The 14191-nt window shown below is 42.4% G+C and overlaps 1 protein-coding gene and 1 long non-coding RNA gene across 5 annotated transcripts in view; one reads left to right on the plus strand and one right to left on the minus strand.

The window, feature by feature from the left end:
- LOC111250912 (uncharacterized) overlaps positions 1-6427 on the plus strand; it is a 14136-nt gene extending 7709 nt beyond the window's left edge. Inside the window, exon 4 of one of the 2 annotated variants that reach the window (XR_015329248.1) lies at positions 5234-6427. This is a non-coding gene — a long non-coding RNA (uncharacterized LOC111250912). The remainder of the gene's footprint in view (positions 1-5233) is intronic. The other variant, XR_015329249.1, reaches the window with a different exon arrangement.
- Positions 1-14191, minus strand: part of LOC111250911 (CD63 antigen-like) — a 60354-nt gene that overhangs the window by 38246 nt on the left and 7917 nt on the right. The gene's annotated exons all lie outside the window — the stretch shown is intronic.

The following is a 14191-nucleotide window of genomic DNA, read 5'->3' on the forward strand; positions in this document are numbered from 1 at the left end:
TAGGTGAAAGAAAAAGAGCAAGTCTTGTTGGTATCTAGTTGTTAGGAGCCCTCCTGCCATGAAAAATTATGTACCACAAGTAACTCTCTTGAGCCAGCTGTTAAAGACAGCGTCATCGCTATCGCTGTTTAGGTTTTTGACCAGTGAGCCTCACACGGCTGATACATAGAATTGCTTGCAGCTGCCATTGCTTTGGTTGTGGGTAGTTCTACTTCGTTGTTAATAGTCTGGTTCATTGACACACAAATGAATGAAATGAAGACCTCCCGCCTTCACTACGTTTATACTCACTCGTTCTCCAGTCAGAAAAGCAAGATGCGGGCCACAAACAGTCGGCAGTCCATTCGCCGTTGCTGACTACAAAAACAGCAGTGACTCCTTGCTAAGTACTACCTTTAAAACTACAGGTCCAAATAGGAAGGCTTGCGGCATGGCCATTCTGGACCGTCGGCCACTCCTTACTCTGGCAGTGTCCTGTATTTTGCTGTGCCTGTTTGCATATCAGTAGGCAGCTATGGCATCTTTTTTCGCTACGCCGTGTCACAATAGCTGTATATCCAGTTGAGCGCACTTTCATATTATTACTAACGATGACCCCCTGTGGCGACCGTTGGCTTCCACGAAGTACCAGGGCTTATCTCATAAACGATGACTCATGACTACTTCAATTACCGTAAGTTTTGGGGGCGCGAGAAAGGAAGATATGTCGAAAATGTATATTCGCAAACTACTTGCGTTGCGTACGCCACACGCTGGTAACAAATTACTAACGAGTTATGTCTTGCTAGCTGGAAGCGGAGTTCAGAGGCTGCGAGACTGCGAACCATGAAGTTCCATGCAAACAAGATATCAGATCTTTTCTGCTGTCTCTTCTAAGATTTCGCTATATTTATTAAGTTGCCCCCCCGATGCCAGGTGGTATCACGAGGCGTCCATCGCTACATACGATATTGGAAGTAACGTCCTTGCCATAGGTCACCTAAAGCTCCAGTGCGCCGTTTCCTATTTTCAGCCAAGATTCACGCGTAGAATTCGGAATTTCCAGGTCGTCGCAACTGCGGTATTTAGGCGATTACTCAACAAAACACTAACTACCTATAACATTACGTTAATCAAGATCAACATGTTTTGCTGTGGTTGAGAATTATTACGGACTCTTTCTAAGGTTTACTATGCTACTAGTTGTGAACGAACGGGCAGGGATGTGCGTTATTTCTAAAAAAACGTATTATCGCTCTCGTCTTATGTACATCTGCCACATCATGTTCGATAAATGTGTTTATTATAATAAATGTACCTATTACGCGCACATACTAAAAAAGCTTATAGTGTTATGCTATATGTATTACAATCACCATTGCTTTACATCTCAAAGATGAGAAAAATTATAATTTGTTAAAAATTCAGTGATCTTGCGTGCGCGTGCTTCCGGAAATAGCAATAATTTATAAAAGGGTTGGATATGACAACAAATATGACGCTTCCAATTTTCAGTGACCACACCGTCATTATGTTTTGCCCCCCGATTTGCGGTATTGTTTTTACTTGCTGCTGCTGTTCGTAACAATTGAACCATGCGCATGACTCTGACTCTCATCAAGGAAAATCGGCGATTTTTACCATAGGTTGGTTGCGTTTGTTAGTGTTGGACGTTACTGAGCTGCCGTCAAATGGGTTAGCGTCCGCCCTCATCGTCGAACTCCTGTGCCGTAATTTTTCTTGCGTCAGCGACGTCAAACAGAGATATAGATATATTAGAAAAAAATGTCTCGCTCTGGCTCTATAGCATGATTGAAGACCAGCCTAAGGGCCTAGTCTAACACTCACGAAAAACATATCGCCAGGACAAAGTTTTTCATCCTATACGTATGCACGAATTCAGTTAAGCTTGAACATGTTACTATTCCATGATGCAAGATTTAGATATGGTACAAGTGGAGTAGAAAGAAGTTAATTCAACGATGTTTCGAGCGACGTAATCACCTTCACTTCAAGCAATGCTGAGTCCCGCGTTTTGTGATTGGAAATAATTTCAGAAAAATTAGAAAAACCCGGCCAAAAAAGGAGTACGTCATCCGCAGACAGTATTGCGCAGACGGGATTTGATTATATCACTATCGTAAACCTCGTGCCAGATAGATAATCATATCAGGCGACACATCTTGATGTTAGTGACAAAAACGCCTCCATGTATAACGACTTATTGAGGCAATGTTTGCCAAATTGCATGTTGCAGAATCTTATCAAGATCATTGATAAGGCGATAGTGGGCAGCTTAACACGTCAATGCTCGCTTATTGAACACACCAGATTTCCATATAAAAATTAGGTGCTTGTCATCACAAGTAAAAAGCAGCAATATGTACGAACACCTACGTACTGTGCATCTGCCAGAAAATTCCCATAACTAGAAAATACTAGATCGTCTTTCTGTAGGTGCAGAGACCCGTTGTCATAGTCGCGAAGGAAGATCTAGAGCATGTCGACTCTGCCGCAAACAGAGTTCAACCGGAATAGAAACAACAAGAATAATAAGAGAAAAATTAGCTGTGCTATATGCCTCCGCTATCCGTTATGATATATAGGCGATAAATCGTCATTTAGCTGCGATTTCTGTTGCGGTTATTTGTACGTTTAGTTAGTGGTTGTAAATGTTCGTTATCTACAAGTAGACAAGGTTTTTACTAACTGCTTTCTTCGTTGTTCATTATCTCAGCTGTTATTGCTTTTCTGACGCGTGGTCTGAGTAATATGCGTCGTCGACACCGGCAGTCAAAGTCCAATTACATTGAAGCTCTCCACTGAAGACAACGATCGTAAATAGCTAGTCAGCCAGCCAGCCAGCCAGCCAGCCAGCCAGCCAGATAGGCAGCCAGTAAGCCAGCCATGTGTACCACGCAAGCAAATGCTGTGCATGTACTTTGTGATCGCCATCTTTCAGTGACAGGCTTCTCGCTGTTTTTTTTCCAGCTCTCCGTGTAGTTGCATCGCCATAGCAGTAGTAATAACAATGGTGCTACAGTCGTCGTCAGCTCGTGATAAAGATGAAAATAGATTCGTCCATGGCTTCCACGACGATAACAAAATTGTTCTGCCTATGTACCACCTAGAACACGCGACGCGATGAAATCGGTAGTGCTTGCGACCGACTAGTTCTATCATATAGAATGGCAAACGTCGAAGTAAGGTTAGCGACAATGGAGTCTTGCCATTGCAGGCTGCTTCTACAACGTCGCTGTTGCTGTTGTTGTTACCGGCGGGTGCCGATCGTTTCATCCGTCCAGAACTTTACCGCTCCGGTTGTTTACGGTGTCGAACCGAAACCGGCCCGGCGACGGTCCCATGGAACGCAGCGCAAAGGAGAAACAAGGATAAGATGTCCTCGGCTTTGCAAACTGGGTCGACCTGAAACGCACACGGGCGTCGCTTCCGTAACTATACATACGGTGCCTCCATCGTGCCAAATATCACGGGGCAACCAGCGATCATCGACGACAAAGCTCAGACATTGTGTGATATGATCAACAGCCACAGCGGCAGTAACAATGACATTCAGAAGGATGACTGTGTCATCCAGCATCCATTGCGGTTTGCTATTGGCAAAGCAGTTTTGGCAATCAACTTTGTGAAATCTTCGACTGGCCTTAGCGCATAACTCGTTGTACATTCGTTTGTTAATGATAAGACCCTTCAGTTTGGAAGTATATAGTTTGTATTACCGAAGTACTGTAGATAACGTCCCCGTATTATAACACAATAGATATTTATTTACGACGATTATGCTTTTACCTCCTAAAAGCAGTAAAGTACGTGAAAATTAAGGATATACACGAAATAAAGGGAATGTACCTTGAAAGAAACTCTTTCTGTATATTAACAAAATTTCGCCCCTAACCAACCACGTCCACGCGCGTGTACATGTAAAATCCGAACAGCCAACTAACAAAGGATGCCTTTTGTGGTACTTTGTTTTCCGATCGTCATTCTCCTCCAGGAACAGACAATTGGCCCTTAAAGAACACTTCAACATTACCTTTTGCCATAGACTTTCTCTATGGCCTGAGAGCCCAATACCTGCTATATCCATTTCTGTGTTTGATTGCTAAGCTTCTACCCTGGCAGGCTTTCAAGGCGATGCTAAACAGTGCAAAGCTGTTACAGGTAGCACAGCTGCAGAAAAGACATGGTTTGGCTTGATCAGGTAATAATCACCCCCCTAACCTTACGGCTGCGTAAACTTACACGTAGTCATGGAGTACGTATACATCATTTACAAAACCTGAAAAAGGTACTTCCCTTTATGTCTTCTTCTTAGGCCACATTTCCAAAAAAATCAACAAGTTCAACATGATCATTATTAATATTGCTGCGTTTTTCAACAAGAACAGAAGTAAGAAGCTTCGACACTTCAGCTGTTCTGTGATATCACCGTCAAAACTATATATATATATATATATAGGTGTGCGCAATGACTGAATGATGTCATTGCTGTGGGCGTCACAAAATCGACAACGGCGCGAACGTCGTAGTGAATTCGATTTCGGTGGCTAAGAACTATAGCAACAATTCGTAAACACGTCAAGACCCCACCGAAAAGCACTCCGACCAAACTTATCGCCTGATGAGAGGGGGCTGCCATCCAGGTGGTCGGTAGCCACCGGTGGCCAGGAGTTGAATATTCGTAATGGCATTGGAGGGCTAGCTTTATCCCGAAACCCCAGGAGCGACATAGTACCAGAACGAATGCACAGGGACCAAATAGGCGATCCTACGAATAAAAAAGCTGCTTTCATAACCATTCCTCTCAGCTTATTTTTTTCGTCCTACACTAGGCATTGTATTGCATACAGCTGTCATTGTGGGAGTGACGGCCGTGGATTTTATTTTTTCCTGGTGGCCAGCTTTTAAGTCTTTTCTTTAGTCATTGGTTTTTATTGCCGTATTTCTGACAGCTGGCAAAGTTACTCACCATTCTAGTTTCCTACTGAGATGAAAAATAAGAAATATTCCCCTGTCCAATAGCCGATCTTGTCGAGTCAGTTTTTTGTTCTAATGGCTACCGTGAAAATATGGAAATCCTACTGAATTTCTTTGTCAAATGCCTGTGTACAAATGTTGGCTGATTTTTTTTCCTACTGCTATTATTATTATTATTATTATCTGAAGAGTATTTTTCGTTTTCTCTCGCCCGTTTTAATCTCTTTTGGCGCTCCTTTTATTTAAATTTTTCTAGATGTGATCACAAACTCATTGGTGTTGATGATCATATGACTGCCTCATGGTATCATGATGACAACGGCGACGACTGCGTTTGCGTAGCCTATCGCGAATGACGAGACGACGTCAAAAATAATTTCTCCACTTTCTTTCCCATCCTCAACTTCGCCCTGGCTGCCCAGAGGCATTAAAAGGCCGAGGAAAATCGCTTTCTTCCGGCTCGGCGGCGACGCGTCGTTGATGGCGACCATCCACCGACCAACCAATACTATGGCAAGTGAACCTCGCGCGCGCCGAAGAACCGTCACATACTGCCAACCGGAGCCGTAAGGGATCAGTCATCAACGTCAAAGAGGCAGATGCTACACCAACAGAACATCAGCGCTAGCCGGACTTCGGTCCATCAGTTCGCCCGCCAGTCCCTTCGTTAGTTCACACACATCAAAGTCGAGCCCTACGAGCATCACAACTCGCCGTCGTCTACGCTGTAGTCCGCCGGCAGCTCATCCGAAAACGAGACGAAATCCGGTAGAGGAACGCGCCCTGTTTATTTGGAACTTCGAGCCCGTCCGCCGAGGGTTCACCTAACGGGCGAAGGAACGCGACCAAAGAACTGAAGACACCAAAAGGGAAGACACGTACGTATTCACACAACTCTGCAGCCAAACAGGCCAACGTCACTGTGTACAACATCAACCACGTAATAGCTATTGCTGCCAATGTTGTTAGTGTCTAATTCAGTTGCATCGAGGAACTGCACCATGAATAGGCCCGGCGTTAGCGAAGGCACATCATAGTCGCTCGTATCGCTGAAGAAGTCCGTCCATCTTTTCGTCGTGTTGATGTGACACTTGCCGCTGCTGCCACCGGTATTGAGATGGCATGCTCGTTGTGGGATGACTTCCTAACCCCTAAATGGTGGTAGGACGGTCCCGTGGTAACGCACGCTCGGACTGATGTACATACAATGTAATGCCGTTGTGTAAGCTAACCGCTCACTGACGTGCAATAATGCTATTGAAGTTATATAGAAAGCTATGCAGTCCACTTGTTCTCTGTGTCTATAGATGTTTTTAAAGAGCTTTCACTGGAAACGAACTGGTAGAAGTTACTAATCGAATGTTACTACTAACAAATTCGTAGACAATTCTGAATGGTTCGCACTGGGGTTAATTAATCGTTTTATGTAAATAAATTTACCTGTAAACGCCTCGGTGGTGGACATTGTTATTTTTACGGCGACGCTTATTGATTACCCAGCGATGATCAACTACATCATCACCACAGATGACAATCATGCGTATATACGCGTGGTCTTACTGCTTTGCCATTTATGTGAGCGTCGAGCGTAGAATTTGATCTATTTCACTATAGAACAGACTACCCACTTGAAGCTTAAATAGATAAAGCCTGAATATTTACCATTGACTAAAGGATGGCATAGCCATGTTCTGGCACGAGGCCTATCCTATCGTATAGTTTATTATCATATGCTGAGCGAATCAGAAATTTACTTTTACGGCCTAAGTGAAATTTGAAAGGACAGGGCCAGGTGTTATTACGTTCATTAATATGGTAGTTTAGTCAGTAGAGGACAGAACTGTGTTACGTGCCAAAATGACTTACTTCCTTAAATGATAACTTACTTCCTAAAGGAGATTACTTGTAAGCTAGAGTCTGTAACTTTTACACATTCCGGTTTCCTGAAGCTGAATTTGCTGCGTGCTCATCGACAATATCGATACGACTTAGGTCTTCTGGTCTATCCCCTACTATCAGCTCAATGAATATCATATTTGCCCGCTAACCCTAGGGACACGTCACGATCTAGGTTTGAACCCGGCCATAGATAGACAGATCTCGTTTCGTCCTGGGAGTTAGCCAGCCATCTGGTCGAATGCCTCATGGTGATACCGGATATAAAATTCAAAACATAAAGCTTGTATGGCCTAAATGATCTTTCTTCAAAACATTTCCGCTCGAAGGGAATGAAGACAGCCTTTTCGCGCATTTTAGCAATTAAAATGTATTTAAGAAAATTAATAAAATTAATTAAAAACTTATAACATAACAAGTTAATACGTAATTAGGCAATTATAAATTGCCAAATTGATAGATAAATTTTATAATTTGTGTCCAACGATCCGATACAATAATGTAGGTCATGAGTTTTCGTAGAAGACAACGCAATCGGTGGGTAAATTCGTTATTGCAAATAAGCGATGATTTAGTAATTACTTATCACGTTCAGCTTTTGACCTAACACGCACAGTGTTTGTATTATGTGAAGGCCTCTCGCATGACGATGGCGCTTTCTGCATAGGCCCTTTGAATTTTGAAATTCCAATTTCAAACTTTTAGATTTCACTTGTCCCGGTTTCAAATTTAAAAAAAAAAAAAAAAATCTATAAGTTTTTTTGCGATATGATACGTTTCGTCTCGTTCGTAAGTTCTTCAGCGAAAAAAATTTTTTTGTACTTTATGTTGATAGCGTCAAACGCGCAGTCTCTGAAACCATGCCCAGCTTCCATGGGTGCTTTCATCATCCAAATCCACATTACATCCTAGCTACAGACAATAAAAGAGCATAACATAATTCGTCTTTATTGCAGACTTGCCCCTGGGAAGTCGATAATCTAAATACTAAAAGCCACCGTCTGACAGCGCATGTAGCTCGCACTATTGACAGTAGACTTCAGCGGTGTCTACATGTAGCATAGCATTGCCACATCACCAATACTATTAACATACGCAGACATTATCATCCTGGAGATAGATATAGTAGCTTAAATGGCTGCTATAACAATGACAACGAAAGGATCTTTGCGGCACGATCAACCTGCCTTCATCTGTTTCATTGCACCATTTACTCGTACAAGCCGAAGATGAGACAACCAGTCAGCTAGCCCCTAGGCAACGAGGCCAAACAACGGATCTTGCCACATCGTGATCTGCTTGCTTTTGTTGCCGCCAATTTCGCTGAGGCACGCACTTCAGATGACACAGTGTCTTACGTATACATCGATACGGACAGTAGGGACGAGATCGATCGCTACAAAGGTTTTCCGAAGCAAACCTGCGCCTCATTCATTCTTTGCTGAGATTTAATGCCCCCAGAGACTTAATCATAAGTCTCTGGGGGGCAACCGAGACATGATCGGGAGCGATAGCAACGATGGATACGTGTTAGGTTGTCGCGTGTGAAGTGGGGCCGTGCCGTGGAAATGGATAGGTATTGTAAATCCTTCGCAGGACGTCCCTGAGGTAAATACTTTGTCATTAGAGATCAAATCAAGAATGAACAATCACGTTACTATGCTTAATTTTTCCCGCACATTGCAACAAACCATTATAGAAATAGAGCTATGTATTATGAATCGGGAAATACAGAAAACATGAACGTATCAAACGAGGGGAGATCCTCTATTTCGACTGGCTTTGCGTTTCACGATATCGTTGGTCTTCAGTGTAAATAACGACAGACTCAGATCTGAGCTTTCAGATGTTTCGTAGTACTTACTACTCTTCACAATTATAATTTCGAACAGAACTAACTAAGTGAGTAGACAAGCTATATCTTGTTTTAAATGTAATAATTGCGATAGAAAATTTATGCATCTGATTTCGATAGAAGGCGCTATTATCGGGGAAGTTGAAAATGAGAACAGTCAAAGCCATCGTTAAAAGCAACTATTGTAACTTTTACTTCATTTCAAAAATAGACAGGCCCTTTAAACTATGTATCCAGCACGAAAGTTAAGTTCGTGCCATTAAGCCCGGCTAGTAAGATAATGCTGATATCGAACGCGAAAAAAAAACAAATCTTTTACATATCACGAGATAACGGGACGTTTGCTGTAACGGAAAAGCGTCACTATGACGTAACATAAATAATCCATTTAGATGCATATGTTGGGAACTGTCTCAGTTTTGTAGCAACTGCGGGAGTCGTAGTTCGTGCAGACTGTCGACGAAATATAAAGTTGGCCTGCCAGATAATTGATCACTATTTTGTTACTCATACAATCATATGCTCTTTGACACTTCCTGCCTTACCGTTCAGTCGTTCCTGCGGGAAATAATTTGCCCTAAACCAGATGCTTGTAAGCTGGATCTAGCGTTAGAAAAAGAAGCAGTTCCCCAGGCTACATCCAGGCAAAATCGTCCGTGTTTTAGATTCGTCGCCTAAAAAAATAAAGATAAATTTTCAAAAGCAGCTTAACAAACGGTCACTCGCATGGGGCCCTAATGAATGCTCTGAGCCTTACGTTCAGCGCTGTCGTTGAACTCCAAAGTGGGTAACTGAAATAAAAAAAAATTTACGCCCAGTATCAACCCTAGATCATGTCGTATTTTTAGGTTTAGTAGGCCAACTCGTTGTTACAGCGCTACCCTCGAGAGCAATTATGTGGGAGCTTTTGAAGCCTACTTTGTTCCTCGAACAATTTGCAAAACTCAAGAGGTTCCGTTAAAGAGATAGGTATCTAATCTTTTTTGTCTTTTTTTCATATTCTTTTAAATTGCATTAGTTACTCGCAGAGAAAAATGGGGCAATGAACCGGAATATTTCCAAGCTGATCCAGGTTCTGTGTTCGCGCCACAGCTGGTATTGAACAAATATGTACAAATATTGAATAAAAATGTACTATTTTTCATCAGATGAGAGCTAGCCTTATCGAACCTTAAATAACTAGATTAAAAAACAAAAAAGGTCGTCTCCTCAACGAATGTTGAACGCGTGATCGATTTTCATGTATCATCCTTGCTTCAAAAGTGATATGATTATTATGGTGTTACCTTCTCCATGGTGTTTCCATAACATGATACGTTCGAAATACGTGTGTGTGTGTGTGTATATGCGCCAATTATTCACAAAAATATTAGTGATTTCCGACATAAGAGTTTTCAGGGGAATATGTTTTATTGTTTGGAGAAATTTTTGAATTTGCAGGACATTTACTGGTTTACCAATTTTGCAGCGCCACATAGCGTTGAACTCATCTGTACTAGTCCTATAATGTAATGCTTATGTAAATATCTATTGCGATAGGAGCTGCAGATGGCGTCTCAATTTAACCTCGATGCTGGTTTTTTTTTTACTGCGACAAAGTATCGTCATGATGCCATATGGATCGCTTTGTTTTATCGCTGCGAACCATTTCATTCTTTCGTCGATAATGAGTGACTCATCGACGATGTCCGTGTCGGAAGCTTCGACATGTTCGCATGAAGCTTCATCCACTACGCCGACAACGACTGTTAAGTGTTGCACAGGTCGACCTCGGCTCAACTAAGCAGCGCATGGACGGAGCACGCTACTGACTCACGCATGAGCATCTCCGTAACAAAGGACGCTGTAGCGTGCGACTGCACGTATGTGCGATGCAGTGAAACAACCTGTAAACGAGATGGATCACGAGAAGCCACTGAGTGATAATAGTCACCGTGTCGGCGGCTCCGGCTCACGACGGCAATCTTTCGTCATCAATATTCCACTAATAGGCGATTCGACGCCATGGAATAAGCCATCCTAAAATAAACCAAGCTTATTCGGGCCCAGCCCAACTGAATTGTCGCGACAGATACGCGATAACCTATAGCAAGGCGACGATACACCTAAACCTTTTCACACCTTCGACGATAGTGGCAGTTACACAGAGCCAGCAGTCAGTCGGATAGGGGCGTCACCCGCCGAATGCGTTGCTAGCAGTAGTCGTCGGACATCCTCATTGATCTTCCGAAACGGTGCTCATCGAAATGCCGTTTATAGATGATTCTTCGAGCATTTCATCTGGAATGACGGGCCGGCGAACTCTGCCAGCGGGGCGCTCCATCGCATATTGGCTAATACATTGTGAAGCGACGCTGATTAGGAGCAAGGACGATGGCCCTTTTTTTTTTTTTTTATTGTTTGCCGATGGAGCCACTTTGCCGAATCGCCAATCGGAGATATGCTTTTAGTAGTTAGGGATGACTGTGGTTACTTTAGGTATCACTGATTAGGTTCGACAAGCATTTTTGTAAACGTACGTGTTTTTTTTTTTCATTTAAAATTAGAATTATGGATTCTCCATGAGCCATCCCCGTCGAGCACATAACTGAACATGAATGTAGTCGTGTAGGATCAACTTAAACCAACTATTAAGTACGTAGGACACGCGCAATGGTTATAGCTGATAACTAATTTAAACGCCGTTTTCTTGGTACCGACGTCTACCGCAGACGCTGCAGATTAACTTACATGCAGTATCTATGTTCTCGTTGCGTCTTCGTTTTGCTTTTGTCACACAATTCTCTAATACTGATAAAATGTCTGATTCCCTCTTCTCTCGCCTTCCGTCGTGCGTTTCCACATGCTATTTCCCGTAATAATGGCTATCATGAAACTGGAATTTTTGTGAAAGATATATCTTGCCAAACGAACTATTGTATATCGAAATATGAATAGAATTGTTCAAACTTCAATGATTCACGTTATAATCAATTGAAACAGCTACTGTTGAGCTACCATTTAACTACCATTGCTCGCTTCCCCTCAAGCGGAACAATCAACAAGTTGGCCCAACTCAGTGGACGCTTTCAGCTGCGCTCGAAGACAAACACGAGCGATATCGCTTGAAAAAAGCCCAAATCCGTAACTCTATAATAAATATTCGATTACGTATCGCACCTATGCGCTTATCTTATCAGCTTAGTTGTGACAACGTTACATTTATATAATAATTTTCCCTTGTTTGTAAAGTTTTCTTCTTTTACTTTTAACAGTGTGCTGTAAACAAGCCACTTATATTTTGGCATCAAAACACTACCTACGTGCTGCAACTGCGGTCAGGTGGCGCTCAGACCCGATTATATGCTAAAATAGAGCAGTCAAGAAAGGATATTGTGACACGATACGCTTATCCTAGATAATTTCTGTTATTTTACATGTCTATATGGGCTCGTGCAATAAAAACAAATTCAGATAAATTATTCTACGTCACGGCTCGAGAACGAATATGACGCAGATATCCTGAGCACGTGTAAAACGAAGAGGATCAGGACCTTATCGCCTACATGTGCACGAAGAAGCAATCATTTTCAGAAACCAAAATCGACAACTCATTCTAAAAACGACAGAAGTAAAACAAGAAACCATATGTTTTTCTTTATTCCATTCGAAATTTTCATACAAACAGGGCATGACGACGAAAGTCATCATGTCCTTCGCTCTGGCAATGTTCGCGGCCTCTGATACTGGACCATCTAAATTTCTTGAACACGTAAGCTTCAACTCTTGTGCTGAATCGCCGATAGCGATACACTCAGAGATGTACACTCCCCTATCTGCTGGTACGGAGCAAGCGATAAATTAATGTCTGTACAGGTAACATACAGCACACAAGAAACGTCAGCTGATATCGAACAATATCGCCGTGGTGATTTGGCCAGTGAACGAGGCTCGATTCCGTCCAGACGTCACTGAATGCAAAAGTCTTCAATTATAAACGTAGGCGACCAATCTGGACCAATGATTCGACGATCAATTTAAGGTCTGAGAATGTTTGCTTGCTGAAAACTGACGTTGCGTAATTAAGTTAGTCATATAGTATATAAAAATATATTTGCATTTGTCTTCATTCGTACCCTCCTACCTATTTATTAGTTGTGATCTTCGTAGGACTTGGATCAAAATATTAGGACGTTGTTTAATTAGATTTAATTCGATTTAGTAGTGTCATCTACATCGTCTATTGCAAACGTCTTATTCACTTCATTTGACCTGTCGGAGCAGACCTTCATATAACTGTTTACCAAAATAATATTATTATTACGCAAGTTTTCTTCACGTGGTCAGCCGCAAGCAGCCCGTAATGAAGCGTATAGTAATGAAGTGTTGAGATTTTACTTCTGCAGCAGAAATGAAGTTCACCGAGAGCGCACGTACGGTGGACGGTTAATAACGACTGCTTTAGGACGCGGGAAACAGACGTTCGAAGGGCCAGACCATATCATCCTAAACAAGTGAGCATGCAGCTGTTGCAGTGCGTTTGAGCGGACGCCTGCTTCGTTTAGCGTCTAAGTCCAACAAGGACGATGCCAATGGATACAGAAATCGAACGAGGTTGCTTCCGGCGGCATCTTGGAATCGTTGCTCACACCAAGAGAGTCACTGTCCGCATACAGACGTCCTCATCGGCTTCAAGCATTATTATTGCTATTATGATCATCAACGACCCGAAGCATCGCGAAAATTCGTTTATAGGTGGATAGCGTCTTTCTTTTGTTCGATCCATATATATATAATACAACGAGTCACAGTTGCCGGTAGGTAAGTCGACTATCGTAACCACCTTGTATCCTTACATGGATCAAACCACGCCACAGATATTATATAAGATCTGTATATGAAGTAAAAATCATTGTTGAACAAATTAATCTGTAACCAAAATATTTGTATTTATCAACAAACGATTATGCCGCATGCAGGTTGTGGTGTCGCTCAACTCGTGGGTCTATGGGACCTACCCCCCGCCGGTCTCCGGATGAGTGTCTCGGCTGACTCCCAATATAAACTGTGTCTACGTCCGGATTCGATCCTACATCATTACTTGTATTTAAATTCGGTAGGTCATCACGCAGACGGTTGTTGACGTCTGTTCACCTCTAAGTACCATAACGACGTCACATATATCACCAGTAGATATCAGAGTTCGAATAATATAACAACAAATGCAAAAGTAATAGAACGCACCAGATAAACGAGATTAAGCTTCCGAAAGCAAAAGGGAAAGTCTCTCTGCGAGTTCGTTCAAAAACGTTCGACACAGGTTCCACCGCCTGATCCATAGACAGTTAAATATGATAGAAAATCTTGCATAGTCATTTAAAAGAACGTGACAGAAACCATGATGCTAACATCTGTTTACTTTTTTCGTTTCGTCAAAGAGTAGACAGGGACGGACGAATCGTGAGTGAGAATAGAGGTGCGGGC

This window comes from Varroa destructor, unplaced genomic scaffold (genome assembly GCF_002443255.2).
Source record: "Varroa destructor unplaced genomic scaffold, Vdes_3.0 BEIS01000005.1, whole genome shotgun sequence".
Taxonomy (NCBI): Eukaryota; Metazoa; Arthropoda; class Arachnida; order Mesostigmata; family Varroidae; genus Varroa; species Varroa destructor.